The sequence below is a fragment of the Eriocheir sinensis genome, chromosome 17 (assembly GCF_024679095.1).
Source record: "Eriocheir sinensis breed Jianghai 21 chromosome 17, ASM2467909v1, whole genome shotgun sequence".
NCBI classification, from domain to species: Eukaryota; Metazoa; Arthropoda; class Malacostraca; order Decapoda; family Varunidae; genus Eriocheir; species Eriocheir sinensis.
Window position 1 is genome coordinate 15,834,836 of NC_066525.1, and position 15,000 is coordinate 15,849,835.

Sequence of the window (15,000 nt, forward strand, 5' to 3'; positions counted from 1 at the left end):
CTTACTTGGCCTGCTGCCCTCCAGGTGGCGGGTACACGTATAGAAACACTCCACCCTCAACCCTCCACCCTCAGCCCTTTCCCCTCCTTCCTCCACCATCCACCCTAAATCCTCCACCATCAACCCTTTTCCTTCCACCCTCAACTCTTTTCTCTCAACCCTCCACCCTGAACCCTCCACCTTCTACACTTTCCCCTCCACCCTCCACCCACTCCCATGAATCGCTCCCTCCCACCCCTCCCACTTGATATCCGTGCATGGGCGTCTCCAGTCACTGTCCTGCAACAACTTTCCGTTTTCTTTTTAACTCTTCCTTTTTACCCCTGACCTCATGTAGTTTCATTTTCCAGGTATTTTCTTTCGCCTCCTTTTGTTTCTCTTCCTTTTCTCCTCCATTATTTTCTTTTATTACTCTGCATTTTTCATTTTACTTCTTCCATGTTCCATTTCTCTTTGTTTCCCTGATATCTTTTAGTTCCATTTCCAGTTTCTTTCCATTGTCATTCTTTTTTTTCCTTCATTTTTCTTCCATATCATTTTATCTTCTTATTTTCCATCGTTCGACCTTTCCTTATCTTTCAGTTCAGTTACTCTTTTTTTTTCCCTTTCATCAATCACAACTAACGCGACCACTAAGAGTTACCACAAGAAAATCGCGTGAAAAAAGTAACAGTTAACCTGAATTCGTTACCACAACCGCCATTACTCACACCAACAGAACCACTAACTAGCTTGAACTATCGAAGTCTTCATCCTCTCTGCGCACCCCCCTCGTCCCTTTTCCCTCCCTCCACTAACCAGCCAAGCGGTAGTTACCTCGTTTTCATTCACGTTCCCCACTGACCATCGACCAACGGACTGCATTGCCACCCACCACCACCATCACCACCACCACCACCACCACCACCAGAAACAGCAGTAGTAACATAACCGACATTAATAAATACAGAAAACAAAATTAACCGCCTTATCATTACAATCATCATTCTATTACGTCCACCAAATGTATGTGTGTGTGTGTGTGTGTGTGTGTGTGTGTGTGTGTGTGTGTGTGTGTGTGTGCGTGCCCTTCCCCACACCCCAGCACGGCCCCCTAACACAGGTTTTCACACCTTTCCACCCGGCGCGGGATAAGACAACTCGCAGGTAATAGCGCGGTGGTGGTCCCTGCCTCCACGCCGCGCCCCGCCTGTCTGTCTGTTTGTCTATCTATCTATCTGTCTGTCTCTCTCTCTCTCTCTCTCTCTCTCTCTCTCTCTCTCTCTCTCTCTCTCTCTCTCTCTCTCTCTCTTCCTGCACACACACACACACACACACACACACACACACACACACACACACGTATGGTTAAGTGTAGACATATAGGAAGATGCAGAAGTATGCCCTTCCTCTCCCACCCCTTTGCACACACTCCGGGCAGCAGCAGCAGCGGCAGGCAGGTGAGGCGGGAGGGAGGGCGGGCGGCAGGGCGGGGGCAGCAGCCGTCCGTCCGCCCAGTCAGTGCTCGGCGGGACGCGGTTCTTGTTGGACTGTGCGCCATTGCTCTCCCGGCCTCCCCCCCTCACTCCTCAACCCCCCCACTTCACTTGCTCTGCACTTTGCCCTGGAGAGCGCCACAACGCCCCCTTTTCCCGCCACCTGCGCCCCCCTTACACACTTCACCAGCCTGCAGGGCCCGGGAGACGCGCCCCGTGACCCACGTTGCGAGGTGCCAGACCAGTGTTGTGGTCACCCCTCGTGCCGGAGTGTGTCGGGGCTGCCCTCCTTGCTCGGCCGCCGCCCCTCCTCCCCCGTGGCCTAGAAAAATCACCCCCAGCGATGCATATCTCCCCGGAGGCTTATGGGGAAAACCGGTCCAGCGTGTCCGAGTGTGTTTAGGAGTGCGTGGGTGTGTGAGGTTGAGGCGAGGAGTGTGTGAGTGTGTGTGTGTGTGTGTGTGTGTGTGTGTGTGTACGGAGGGAGGAACAAGGAGTAGGAGTTTGTGGTGGTCATTGTCATGTACACTCTCCTCCCGGCTCCTTCCGTCCTCCTCCTCCTCCTACACCTCCCGCTCTCCTCCTCTTCCTCTTCCTCACTCCTCCCACTCCTCCTCCGGTAAATATTACGTCACTAGTCATATTTAGTGCCCGTGTGTGTTGTGAAACCGTGAAGAAGGAAAATTTGAGTGATTGAAAACCCTTGTAACGAGTGTGGTGGTGGTGGTGATGGTGGTGAGGTGTAATTATGCAAGTCGTCACTAATTGGGCTCCTGGTCATCGTCGCCTTTGAGGTAAGAAAGCGTGTGTTTCGTTTTAGTGTGTTTACCTGACCCCTGTGTGTGTGTGTGTGTGTGTGTGTGTGTGTGTAAGGACTCGTTTTTTCTTTCGGCCCGACTGTGTAACATTTTCCTTTTCGTGTTCGTGTAGGTCATTGTTGTTTTACCTCCTCCTCCTCCTCCTCCTCCTCCTCCTCCTCCTCCTCCTCCTCCTCCTCCTCTTCCTCGTCCTCCTCCTCATGCTCCTCCTCCAAATGCTCCTCCTCCTCATGCTCCTCCTTCTCCTGTTCTTTTTCTTCTTTGTTTTCACTTTTTGCCAATTTCTCGTCATTCACTGTTGTCTTCACACACACACACACACACACACACACACACACACACACTGTCCCTCACCTTTCCTCCGTCACCCACACACACACACACACTCAACCCATACTGTTCCCGCTCACCTTCTCATCCACACCCACGCTCATCCGCAACGTCCCTCGCTCTTCCTGCATCACCTTCACACACTTCGCACCTCATCCACTCTTACACTCATCCACACTGTTCCCCACTCACTCTTCGTGGATTACCCTCATACTTTCCACTTCATCCCCACCCATCATTCACCCATTCTGGATTACCCTAACATTTTACTCATACTTATCTCCTTCATTTATTCATCCATATTCACTTACACGCATTGTCATCCACCTTCTCACCTTCCAACACTATCTTTCACCCACTCACCCAGAAAAAATGCTTCTCATCCACCCACTGTTCTTCAATACTCACTCACCCACAGACTCATCCATCTCTCATCCACCCACATCCACACACAAACACCCTCACCTCTCACCTCTTCCCCAGGTCACCCGTTTCACCCACACGAGTCTGAGTCACTTGAACACTTTTCTTTAAACCGTTTTTTTTTTTCCCTCCTCCTCCATTCTTCCTCCATCAGCACCGCCACCTTGCCTCATTTCTTATCCTCCTACATTCTTCCTCGACAACATTACCTCAGCTTTAGTTCTTCTCCCTTTCCATTTTTCTTCCTCCCACGACTCAACTTCACTTCGGTTCTTATTCCCTTCCTTCCATTCTTTCTTCTACACCTCCACTACCTAACCTTAGTTCTCCCCTTCTTCCATTTTTCTTCCTCCCACTACACTACTTCACTTCGGTTCTTTTTCTTTTCCTTCCATTCTTTCTTCTACACCTCCACTACCTAACCTTAGTAGTTGTCCCCCTTCATTCTTCCTTAATATCGCCACCCCCGCCTTACCCCAGTGCTTATCTCCCTCCTTCCATTCTTTCTTCAACACCATCGCTTCCTAACCTCAAGTCTTACCGTCCCTTTAGTCTTCTTCAACATCACTTCCTAACCTCAAGTCTTATCGTCCCTTTAGTCTTCTTCAACATCACTTCCTAACCTCAAGTCTTATCGTCCCTTTAGTCTTCCTCAACATCACTTCCTAACCTCAAGTCTTATCGTCCCTTTTGTCTTCCTCCATAACCTTACCTCGCCTCACTTCGGCCGGGGAACGCAAACCAGAGCCAAGAGAAATCGCTGCACATGACTCGTTTAAAGTTACGTCTGTTTACAGTAAGGCTCGGGGGTGAAAAAGAGTCCACGGCACACACATGCACTGCTGGAACTTGAGAAAATTAAATAGAAAAATGGATCGATAGACTTGGTTTGGATTTAATTTTACATCTCATATGTATTTTTGTATTTTCCTTTGGTGGGATTTACACACGCATACGTAGTACACACATTCTCGCACACGCAGACAAACCCACGCACACAGCTATCCTACTTTACATACATTCATAATTGCAGCTCTCTTATTTACCTTGTTTTTGTCTTTATCGTAACGAGTTTTATTGCATGCCTTTTGTCATTAAGTTATTTCTTCTGTGTGTTTTATTTTCTTTAACGAGTGTTTTCTCAGCACCTTGCAACTCTTACAAACTAGTGTTCTTTGTTGACTTATGACCTATAGCTATAACGATTTTGTCTTTTTTACGGTGTTTTTCATTTCCATTTTCTTATTGAATTTATTTTTGTTTTGTTTTATTCCTGTTGTCTCTCGGTCCCGCGGTTTCTTTGTCAACTGACTTCAAAATATGCTGTCATTTTTACATACCCTCAGCATCTACGTCGTACAGAACACTTCAATGTACTGACACACACGCTCTTTATAACCTACATCCTAGTCGTTGATTTAGGTTATTATTCATTTACTTCTTTTTTTGTTACATGCCGTCCCTTAAACAGCAAAATTATATGATACCTTGAAATCTGATAACCAGGTACTTCTTTCCGTTCCCTCACTATCATTTCGGCTTTGATTCCCTTTGCCTTCACTCTTTGCACCTAAAATTACGTGTATCTGTAATTGCTGTACCGTTGTGTTCCCGCTTTCCTGCTCTTTCCTCCTCTCCTGACATCGACCCACTCATCCAAGGCAGACAACAGAGCATCCCATCCTAGAGAGCTCGTTCAAAGCGTTATTTATTTCCTTGTTATTCTTCCTTTTTCCCCCCGTCACCTCTCCTTCCACCTCCTCGTTGCTCAATTACTGTAACGAAATAAGATGTTCCTCCTCCTCCTTTTTGTTCTTCTTTTCCTCCTCTTTCTCTTCTCCTCCTCCTCTGTAATTGGTTTTCCCTCCCGTCCCTGGCTGTCCCCCTTCCTGCTACTGCTCGAAGACAAGGTTAAAATTATCATGAAGGAAAATAAAAGCAGCAAAAAGTTGGGTTCGTTGGCGTGTTTCCTGTTTGATGTCACTTTGTTTCAATTTTAGAGAGAGAGAGAGAGAGAGTTTGTTTACGCAAGTTGTCTTCACTAAGTCGTTTCGTTGTTTTAAGAAAGCGTTTTCATTATTGTCTTTAGCACGAAACGAAATACAACCGCCTTACTTGCTCTCTCTATCTATTTATCTATCTATCTATCTCTTCCCACATTCACAAACTCTCCCTTCTCCCACGGGTTTCTCCACTCCTCTTTCATTTCTCTTCTTTTTTTCATTAACTTTTCTCTCTTCTTTATTTGCCTGTGCGAGTATTTTTTTTCCTCCCCACCATTCTCTTGCATCATCTGTAATATGATCTTGGGTGGAGGGTGTAGAGAGGGAGAGAAAGGGGGTTAGTCTGTGCATGTGAAGTAAGAGAGAAGCTTGCTTACCTATCTACTTTCAGACAGACAGACAGACAAAAAGATTCAGGAAGAGAACCCGTATCCTATCACACTCACACACTCACACACACACACCTGTATTTTGTTATCTACCTGTGTATCAATTACCTAATCACAGCTCCCTCCCATTCACCTGCCCTCCTACACCTGTCCCCCACAGCTGATCGCCTGTAATGATGTATTTAATGAGATAACAGGCGGCCTTGTTGGGGAGTTGACAGGTATTGAAAACGAGACAAAGAAAAGGAGAGGGGAAGGTCAGGGAGAGGGTGGGAGAGAAGATTAGAAGAGGAGGAAGAAAGGGAGCGAGGAGGTGGAGGGAAGGCAGTTGGAAAGATTAAGCTCAAAACATCATTCAGTTTAGAGGATAAAAGTATGAGAGAGAGAAAAGGGGATGAAGGGGAAAGAGGGGGAGGGGAGGGTAGTGAAAGAGAGGAAGATTAGAAGATGAAGAGGGAGAAAGGAGGAGAAAGGAAGGCAGATGGAAAGATTACGCTCAATACATCATTAAAATTAGCGGATAAAAAAGAAAGAAAGAGAAAATGAAGGGAAAAGGGGGTGAAGAAAAGGTTGTGGAAAGGAGGAAGAACAGAAATGGGAGGGAGGAGAAAGAGGAGGAGAAGGAAAGAAGGCAGGCAGTCTATATCAAACTCAATACCCTATTCGATTAATCAGATAGAGAATTAGAGACAAAGAAAAAAAGAAGAGAAAGAAAAGGAGAAGACAGAGGAGAGATGAACTGGATGGATGCTGGCGTAAGAGAGACTGAAGAAGATCAAAAGAGATGAAAGAAAGAAATACCGAGGAAAGGGAAGGGTCGGAGGAGGAAGGCAAGCAGGCAGGAGGATTTTCAAGTCAGTACGCCATTCAATTCACCAGATAAGAGTGGATGGCCGTTAAGATCAGGTGGAGGGGAATGAAAGGCTCGGGTCGTGGGGGGAACGAGGTGGCAGACAATGGATCGGGGCGTGAACTCGTGTGCCTTGGTGGATGAAGAGGGTGGAGAGATGGTGGAGACTGAGGCAGGTGGATGGAAGGATAAAGGGTACGTGTTGCTTGGGGTCTGGGTGGATGGAAGTGGATGAGGATGGATGCTTGAAGTCCTTGCACTCTGGTGGATGAACGTGGATGAAGTGAGTGAAGGATGAGGTAAATGGATGGAAGGATAAAGGGTACTTGATGTTGCTGGAAGTCTTGTTCTGGGTGGATGAAAGTGGATGAGGATGGATGCTTGAAGTCTTTGCACTCTGGTGGATGAACGTGGATGAAGTGAGTGAAGGATGAGGTAAATGGATGGAAGGATAAAGGGTACGTGATGTTGCTGGAAGTTTTGTGTTCTGGGTGGATGAAAGTGGATGAGGATGGTGAATAATACGACATGGGTGGATGGATGATTAAACTTGTGTGCTTTGGGTGGATGATGAGGCAGGTGAATGGAAGGATAGAGGATACTTGATGTTGTTTGAAGTCTTGGGTGGATGAAAATAGATGCGGATGATAGAGAATAAGACAGATGCGTGAATAGATGGATGCCTTAAACTTTTTTGTACTTCGGGGGATGCAAATGGCTGAACAACTGATTACATGATAGCACTTGACGTTTTGTACGCTAGGTGGATGAACATGGATGAATAGAGGGTGGATTACGAGTCAGGTGGATGAATGAATGAAGGCTACGTGGTGTTTTAAAGTTTCATGCTCTGGGAGAACAGAAGTGGATGAGGTTGGTGGATGATAAGACGTATGGATGAAGATTATACATTGTTATTCAAGTCTTATTCCGTGGAGTGATGGAAGTGGATGAAAGTATGACGTGGAAGGAGAGAGAAGTGTATGGATGAGTGGATGAGCATTACATGATTGTGCCTGATGAAGTGTTTCTATGCGGATGGAAGCGGATGAAAATAGGTTGATAATGAGGCTTGTGGGTGGATGGGTGCGTGGATGAAGGCTGCGTGAGGGTGCTTGTGAGGTGGAATGGACAATGAAAGAAGCGGCGCCGACATGCAGAGTGGAGTGAGTCGTGAATGCCAGTGATGGGAAAAAAAAAGAAAAAAAAGGCGAGAGAGAGAAGAAGAGGGGGGGGGGGGTAATGGGAAAGGGAAAGTGCATGTGGATGAAAGTACAGCATGTTTCAAATGAAGACTTAAGAAATATCACTGGACTCATTATGCAGTTTCTTGTGTGTGTGTGTGTGTGTGTGTGTGTGTGTGTGTGTGTGTGTGTGTGTGTGTGTGTGTGTGTGTGTTGCCGTTCATTATATTTAAGAAAGAGAGATCAAGACAAAAAATAAAGAGATAAGAGTGAGAAATATTTATATGCAAGATGGTTGTTGATATTATTCTGTGTGATCTTTGTAAATATTGATAATCTTCAGAGCAAAGTGATGTAACAGGGGGAAAATATTGACCCACTTACCTGTGTGTGTGTGTGTGTGTGTGTGTGCGTGTGTGAGAGAGAGAGAGGTTTCAATCCGTGAGGTAAGGATCAGATCCCCTTCTTTCCTTCGCCCCCTGACGATGCACCTAATGACACCTGTTGATCCACGCCCTTTGTGTATACAGGTGTGAGGAGGAGGAGGGATGGAATGGAAGGTAAGGTGAGAGAGAGAGAGAGAGACTTCTTTTTTCCGTGAAGATTTGGGAGGTGATGTTTGGAAGAGTCTGCTTAAGGTGGAGTGTGTGGGTGGATAGCGAGGGGAAGAAGAGCAAAAGGAGAGGATGGAGGCGGGATAATGTGGTGTGGGTGGTGTTGATGGCGCTGGTGCATGGAGTGGGTGGTGGAGATGGTGTTGGACGTGGGGGTGGTGCACGGAAAGTTCAGTATTGGAGGGATGGAAGGGTGAAGGAGAGAGGTTGGTGGTGGAATGTTGGGTGGAGAGGGGGGGCAGGATTGGCGGTGGCGGGTGGAGGTAAAATAGGATGGAAGGAAGGAGGCAAAGAAGGTCGTATGAGAGGTCCTTTGTGTGGCTGGAAAATGGTTCGTGAATATCTGTAATTTGTGTTTTTTTTTTCATTTTTTCTGTTTCTGATTTTTTTTGTCCCGTCTATTTCGAGTGTGTTTCTTTTTCCATCATTTCTGTTTTTCCGTGTTTCAGTGTCCCTTTTCTTTTTTTCCTTTGTTTTGTGTGCTTATTCTCTTTCTCTCTCACACACACACACATACACAAACACTCGCACTCACACACACACACACACACACTCTCTCTCACACACACACACACACACACACACACACACACACACACACACACACACACACACACACACACACACACACACACACACACACACACACACACACACACACACACACACACACACACACACACACACACACACACACACACACTGCTGCCGTCCCTCTCACCTCTTCTCTTTTTCTTTCTTTCTCCTCTCGTTTCTTCTTTTTCTTCCTTCTTTTGTTTTGCTTTTGCCGGATATTTTTTGTTGTTGTTGTTTGTGGTGGTATTGTTTTTGTTGTTCTTGATATTGTTGTTTTGTTTTTCTTCCACTGGTCTTGTTTTTGTTTTTCTTCCTCTGGTCTTGTTCTTGTTTTTGTTCGTGTTTTTCTTAACCATTTTCTTCCTCCTCCTCTTCTTTTTCTTCTTCATCTCTCTCCTCCTCCTCCTCATCCTCCTCCTCCTCCTCCTCCTCCTCCTCCTCCTGTCCTGCAGTGCACCGTTTGTGGAGGTCAAAGGTCAGGGGTCACTGCCCTCAGCCCACCTTACCGCTGACCCCCGCTAGTCATGACGTCACGGAGCAGCCTTCTCTCTCTCTGTTGCAACTCTCTCTCTCTCTCTCTCTCTCTCTCTCTCTCTCTCTCTCTCTCTCTCTCTCTCTCTCTCTCTCTCTCTCTCTCTCTCTCTCTCTCTCTCTCTCTCTCTCTCTCTCTCTCTCTCTCTCTCTCTCTCTCTCTCTCTCTCTCTCTCTCTCTCTCTCTCTCTCTCTCTCTCTCTCTCTCTCTCTCTCTCTCTCTCTCTCTCTCTCTCTCTCTCTCTCTCTCTCTCTCTCTTTCGTTATAGTTATTCGTGTCCCATTATTATTTTTTCTCCACGTGACTTCCTGTTCCCCCCAAGGCGAGCATCCTGTCCGTCACCCTCTTGGTTCGTCTCCTTGACCCTCGCTGCGTCTACCTACGTTTTTCTGTTCCACCTTCCCGCCGCCACCACCACCACCACCGTCTCAAATTGCTCCCTTCCTTCCTTCTCCTCCCTCTTCTTCTGCTCCTCGCCACTACCTCCACCATTATGCTCCTGCCTGTTCTGTCCGTCTTCATCCTGCCTTGTCATTTCCCTTATTATTTTCTTCTCCCTGTCTCCCTCTCTATATTTTTTTTTTTATTTGTTGTTTCCGTCTCGTTATTTCTGCTGTGATTTGTTATTTCCCTCCCTCTCCTTCTGTCTTTCTCACTCACTTACCCCCCACCCCCACCCCCCCTTCCGACTCATTCCTTTACTTACTTACGCACTCACTCAAACATGTATTAATTATTGTCTTATCTGTGTTGGTATTGTCGGTGGTGGTCGTGGTCATGGTGGTAGTGGGGAGGGTTGCCGTTTTTGTGCGTGTTGGTATGAGTGGTAGTGGTGGTGGTGGTGGTGGTGGTAGTGGTGGTGGTGGTGGTGGTGGTGGTGGTAGTGGTGGTGGTGGTGGTGGTGGTGGTGGTGGTGTGAGTGTTGTCGGTGCTGTGCTGTCTTTGTCTTCCCCTCAGCCACGTGTTACGGAGTGTTTCGCGCGCACAGACGGAACACAAAATCCAGCGAAATCTGTCTTAAATATTTCTTGGGGAGGGGTGAAAAAAAAAGTTGCTTTGAGGCGGTACGGCCCAACGGCAACGGCAGGAGCAGGAAGAGGCCCGCGTGGGTGGGTGTGGACATAAAAACGTGAAGACAACAGGACTGCGAGAGGTCTTTCGGCCCTCACGAGGCACCTCCATTTCCACGAGGACTCCAGCCGTTATTCGCACCAAAAAATCTGTTTGACCCTCTTTTTAAAACTTCATTTCGTGCTTGCGTTTGTACCGTGTGGCTGCTGAGTAGAGGGCTGAGTCTTTATCACTAATCAATTCCTCAATTTGTTAGCAAGTTCCTTTGATTTATACCCGGGGCCACAGAACATGATTTTTAACCCCTTACTGCGGGCCTCATCATACTATTTTTTTTATGAATCCTGTTTGTCCCTTAAGTTTGTTTCTTCTCTCATTCGAAAACTCGCACCACTCATCTTTGTAAGGAACGTAAGGTGATGATATAATTCGACCCATTCCTGTGTGGTAAATATATTAGCTCTTGAATTGATTTGTAATGCTGGATATCAGGACACCTCTCCTCCCGAAACTGACCTATCTTTCATTTGTCACCTTTTTTTATGCCCTTGAACTGACTCCTCTGCTGTAGAAAAAAAATATGATCCTTAACGAACATATCTTCACTTCATTATGAGGAGATGAAATTGTCTGGAATGAATGAAACGAGCCGTGACTAGTACCAGATCTAACCCTACGATAACCTCTCTTATTCACACACCCTGCGGCAGAAGGTGATACTCTCTTCACTCACCCCCTGGCGCTGTTACAGCCTCTCTCAGGTCGGAGGTGAGGACTTAATAGCACACACTCGTCTCATTTGCAATTTGATCTTCCTCGATTAGTGTTATTTAAGGTGCGAATATGACTGTAAGGATGTTTTTTCCCACAATAAATCTACGATAATGGTGCACTTGATGTTCAGCTTCTCCTGCTACTCTGAGGTGAAGACAAGGTTTCCCACACAGCCAGAATATAACCCGGACTCCCACAGCTCCAAAACACGACCTGGATTACCACCCCACCATGAACACGACCCGGATTCATTATGCTCTGCGGCGCCAAGATCGAATACTCCAATCAATCATAATTACTCTCTGTTAACGCCTTCCTAGACCTCATACAAATATCCTAACGAAGCACCTGTACTATGTCACCACCTGAACTGCTGATAAACCGTATAACCTTTTTTTCTGGGCACTCAGACGTGAATGCAAAACTTCCCTTGCAACCAGAACACGGCTTGGTTCCTTAACGCTGTCTCAGGTCCTGCTAAACTTTTAACAAACATTTAGCAAACAAACCTAATTCCGGTTAATATACTTCTATAATTATTAGAAAAAAAAAATCTTGTATTATAAAGCAAATACTAATTTTTTGTATAAACTCTACCTAACCTATTATGAAGAATCCTGTTGAAGTCCTTATCTCGCGGAAAACAAACATTGACACTTCTATATAAACTCAACCTAATTCCTACTACATAAAGAAATACATATAGAAGTACTAATTTTTCTGTCTGTCCGTCTGTCTGTCTGTCTGTCTGTTCTCGAGGGGGCGACATACTTGCCCAGCAGAACGTAGCGTGAAAAATCGGCAGGGAAAGGGAAAAATCCAAGGGAGCTTCCTGTGGTGGTTATCTTTTTTTCCCTTTTTTTTTACGTGGTATCTACTTTGTATCGTGTTTTAAGTGGGTGAGGGTGAGAGGATGAGGGGGAGAAGGATGAGAGGGGGTGAGGGTGAGGGGGTTTGAAGTACTGAGTCGCTGTACACCTGTTCAACGAGACCTTGTAACCTGTACGGGCCATGTCACCTGAGGGAGGAGAGGGAAGGTAGAGTAGCTTAATGATTCTCTCCCTCTCTCCCTCTCTTTTTTTTCTACTCTCTCTCTCTCTCTCTCTCTCTCTCTCTCTCTCTCTCTCTCTCTCTCTCTCTCTCTCTCTCTCTCTCTCTCTCTCTCTCTCTCTCTCTCTCTCTCGTTACCTCACCTCTCCCCCCCCTCCCCACCGTCCCTTCTGCCCTCTAGAGATGGTGTTCTACAGGCTACGGCCGCTCAGGTGAAGGGGTCGCCTCCCCCCGAACATACCTGAGAGAGAGAGAGAGAGTATATGGATGTTTTTATTCTTTTATTATCTTAGTATGCGAAGGAAATATAATAGTTTACGTTTTTTCATTATTTTTACGTCCTGAGAGTCTGTCGTAACTTATTTTTCCTCTTTATAAGTAATGCCTTGAGGGTGGTTTCCTTTCCTTTTTCCCAGACATTAACACACACACACACACACACACACACACACACACACACACACACACACACACACACACACACACACACACACACACACACACACACACACACACACACACACACACACACACACACACACACACACACACACACACACACACACACACACACACACACACACACACACACACACACACACACACACACACACACACACACACACACACACACACACACACACACACACACACACACACACACACACACACACACACACACAACGTCCTCGTTTATATTAGGTTCCGTTGAGTCCCCCTTCCCCCTCCCCTCCCTTTCCCCCCCTCCTCGCGTGGGCTGGTCTTATGGAAGGGCTTTCCGCTCCCCGCCCCTCCTCCTCCTCTTCCTCCTCCTCCTCCGCCTTCTGCTGCACCCCCCTCTACCCTCCGCCTGGCTCCCCTACCTCCCCATGCAGCCTCCCTCTCCCTTACCTTCTCCACCTGCCTCTCTTTCCCTACCTTTCCTCCACTACCTGCACACACCTGGGTACCTATACCTCCAGTGCCTTACCTCTCTGGTCCCCCTTTCTAGCCCTCTTTGCCTTACCTTCTTCCCTTAACCTGCTTGCTTTGTCTCCCTCTCTTACCTACCTCCTCTACTTTAACTATAGTTTGTCTACCTTGATTGCCTTACCTTCCTCTCCCACCTTGTTTGCTTCCCTTGTCTTACCCATCTCCCTTGCCTCCCTCGCCGCGTCTCTCCAGCCTCACCTTTACCTTACTTTATTTACTTTTCACACCTGCTTTGTCTTACCTTCCTTCATCATCACACTGACCTTCGCTTTGCCTTGCTTTTCTCTACCCTAAACACCTTTCCTCTTTTCCTCTCCTACCGAAATAGACTCACTTGCTTGCCTGTTACCTTTTTGCCTCCTACTTTCCTTCCCCTTTCCTTGCTCGATCCTGCCCTACCCTACCATACCTTACCCTTGCCCCCCTTGCGCCCCTACCTATCTACTCTCACCTGCTTGCCTACTACCCCTTGCTTCTTTCATATCTTCCTGTTCATATACACTCGCCCACTAACTTCCTTTCGTCTGAATAGATTACTTATCCAGCCTTTGAGGAAACACATTGCTTGGTGACTCCCGGACCCTACACGCCTGCCTCCTCTTTCTCCCTCCCACTAATACTGACAAGAACACCCGCCTAGCCCACCACCACCACCATCCTTGCCTCATCCATTCCTCGTATCCTCCTCTCTTCTTTTCTCTATATATCGCCTCTGCCCCTCTTCACAGACCCATGACCGGCGTGGATCACTTGTGTGGGAGTCGTTGAGGTCACTGCAAATCTCCTCCTCCTCCTCTTACTACTACTACTACTACTACTACTACTACTCCACCGCCACTGCCACCACCACACCACCATCAGCACTGATAACGTCACAACCAAAATCAACACAGCATTAACTTTATACATTGGTCAAATTCATGTGCGTAGCTGTTGGACACGAAAGCAAGCAGAAAAACCACCCACAAACATACATACATACATACAGACAGACAGGTAGACACACACAGGCAGGTTTATTAGACAGGCTGGCGTGGCTCTGGGCTTGAGGAATGATGTTATAATCGTTGGGAGTAGACGCTTTTTTGTAAGGATGCCGCCCAGGCCTTCATTAACCATCGGTCGGTGTTAATGTAACCTTGGCATAAATCCTTATCTGATGGGCCGGCCGGGGTCCCTTGCAGGCAGCTGGTGTGTGTGTGTGTGTGCGTGTGCGTGTTTTGGTGGTGAGCCTCCTCCCTGTTTGGCTTTCTCTCTCTCCTCTCTGTTGCTCCCTCATCCATTCTGTACCTCTTTCTCTCTCTCCTCTCTGTTGCTCCCTCATCCATTCTGTACCTCTTTCTCTCTCTCTGTTGCTCCCTCATCCATTCAGTACCTCTTTCTCTCTCTCCTCTCTGTTGCTCCCTCATCCATTCTGTACCTCTTTCTCTCTCTCCTCTCTGTTGCTCCCTCATCCATTCTGTACCTCTTTCTCTCTCTCCTCTGTTGCTCCCTCATCCATTCTCTACCTCTTTTTGTCTCTCCTCTCTATTGCTCCCTCATCCATTCTCTACCTCTTTCTGTCTCTCTCTGTTGCGCCATCCTCCATCCTGTTCCTCTTTCTCTCTCTCCTCTCTGTTGCTCCCTCATCCATTCTGTACCTCTTTCTCTCTCTCCTCTCTGTTGCTCCCTCATCCATTCTGTACCTCTTTCTCTCTCTCTGTTGCTCCTCATCCATTCAGTACCTCTTTCTCTCTCCTCTCTGTTGCTCCCTCATCCATTCTGTACCTCTTTCTCTCTCTCCTCTCTGTTGCTCCCTCATCCATTCAGTACCTCTTTCTCTCTCTCCTCTCTGTTGCTCCCTCATCCATTCTGTACCTCTTTCTCTCTCTCTGTTGCTCCCTCATCCATTCTGTACCTCTTTCTCTCTCTCCTCTCCGTTGCTCCCTCATCCATTCTG

General features: G+C 47.0%; 1 protein-coding gene across 8 annotated transcripts in view; it reads left to right on the plus strand.

Moving 5' to 3' along the window:
- LOC127000010 (uncharacterized) overlaps window positions 1–15,000 on the plus strand; it is a 238,333-nt gene that overhangs the window by 85,307 nt on the left and 138,026 nt on the right. Inside the window, exon 1 of one of the 8 annotated variants that reach the window (XM_050863388.1) lies at window positions 1,563–2,269. The exons of the other annotated variants lie outside the window; for them this stretch is intronic. The gene's annotated coding sequence lies outside the window, so the exon portion shown is untranslated. Of the gene's footprint in view, window positions 1–1,562; window positions 2,270–15,000 lie in introns of those variants that run through there. 8 annotated transcript variants of the gene reach the window in all.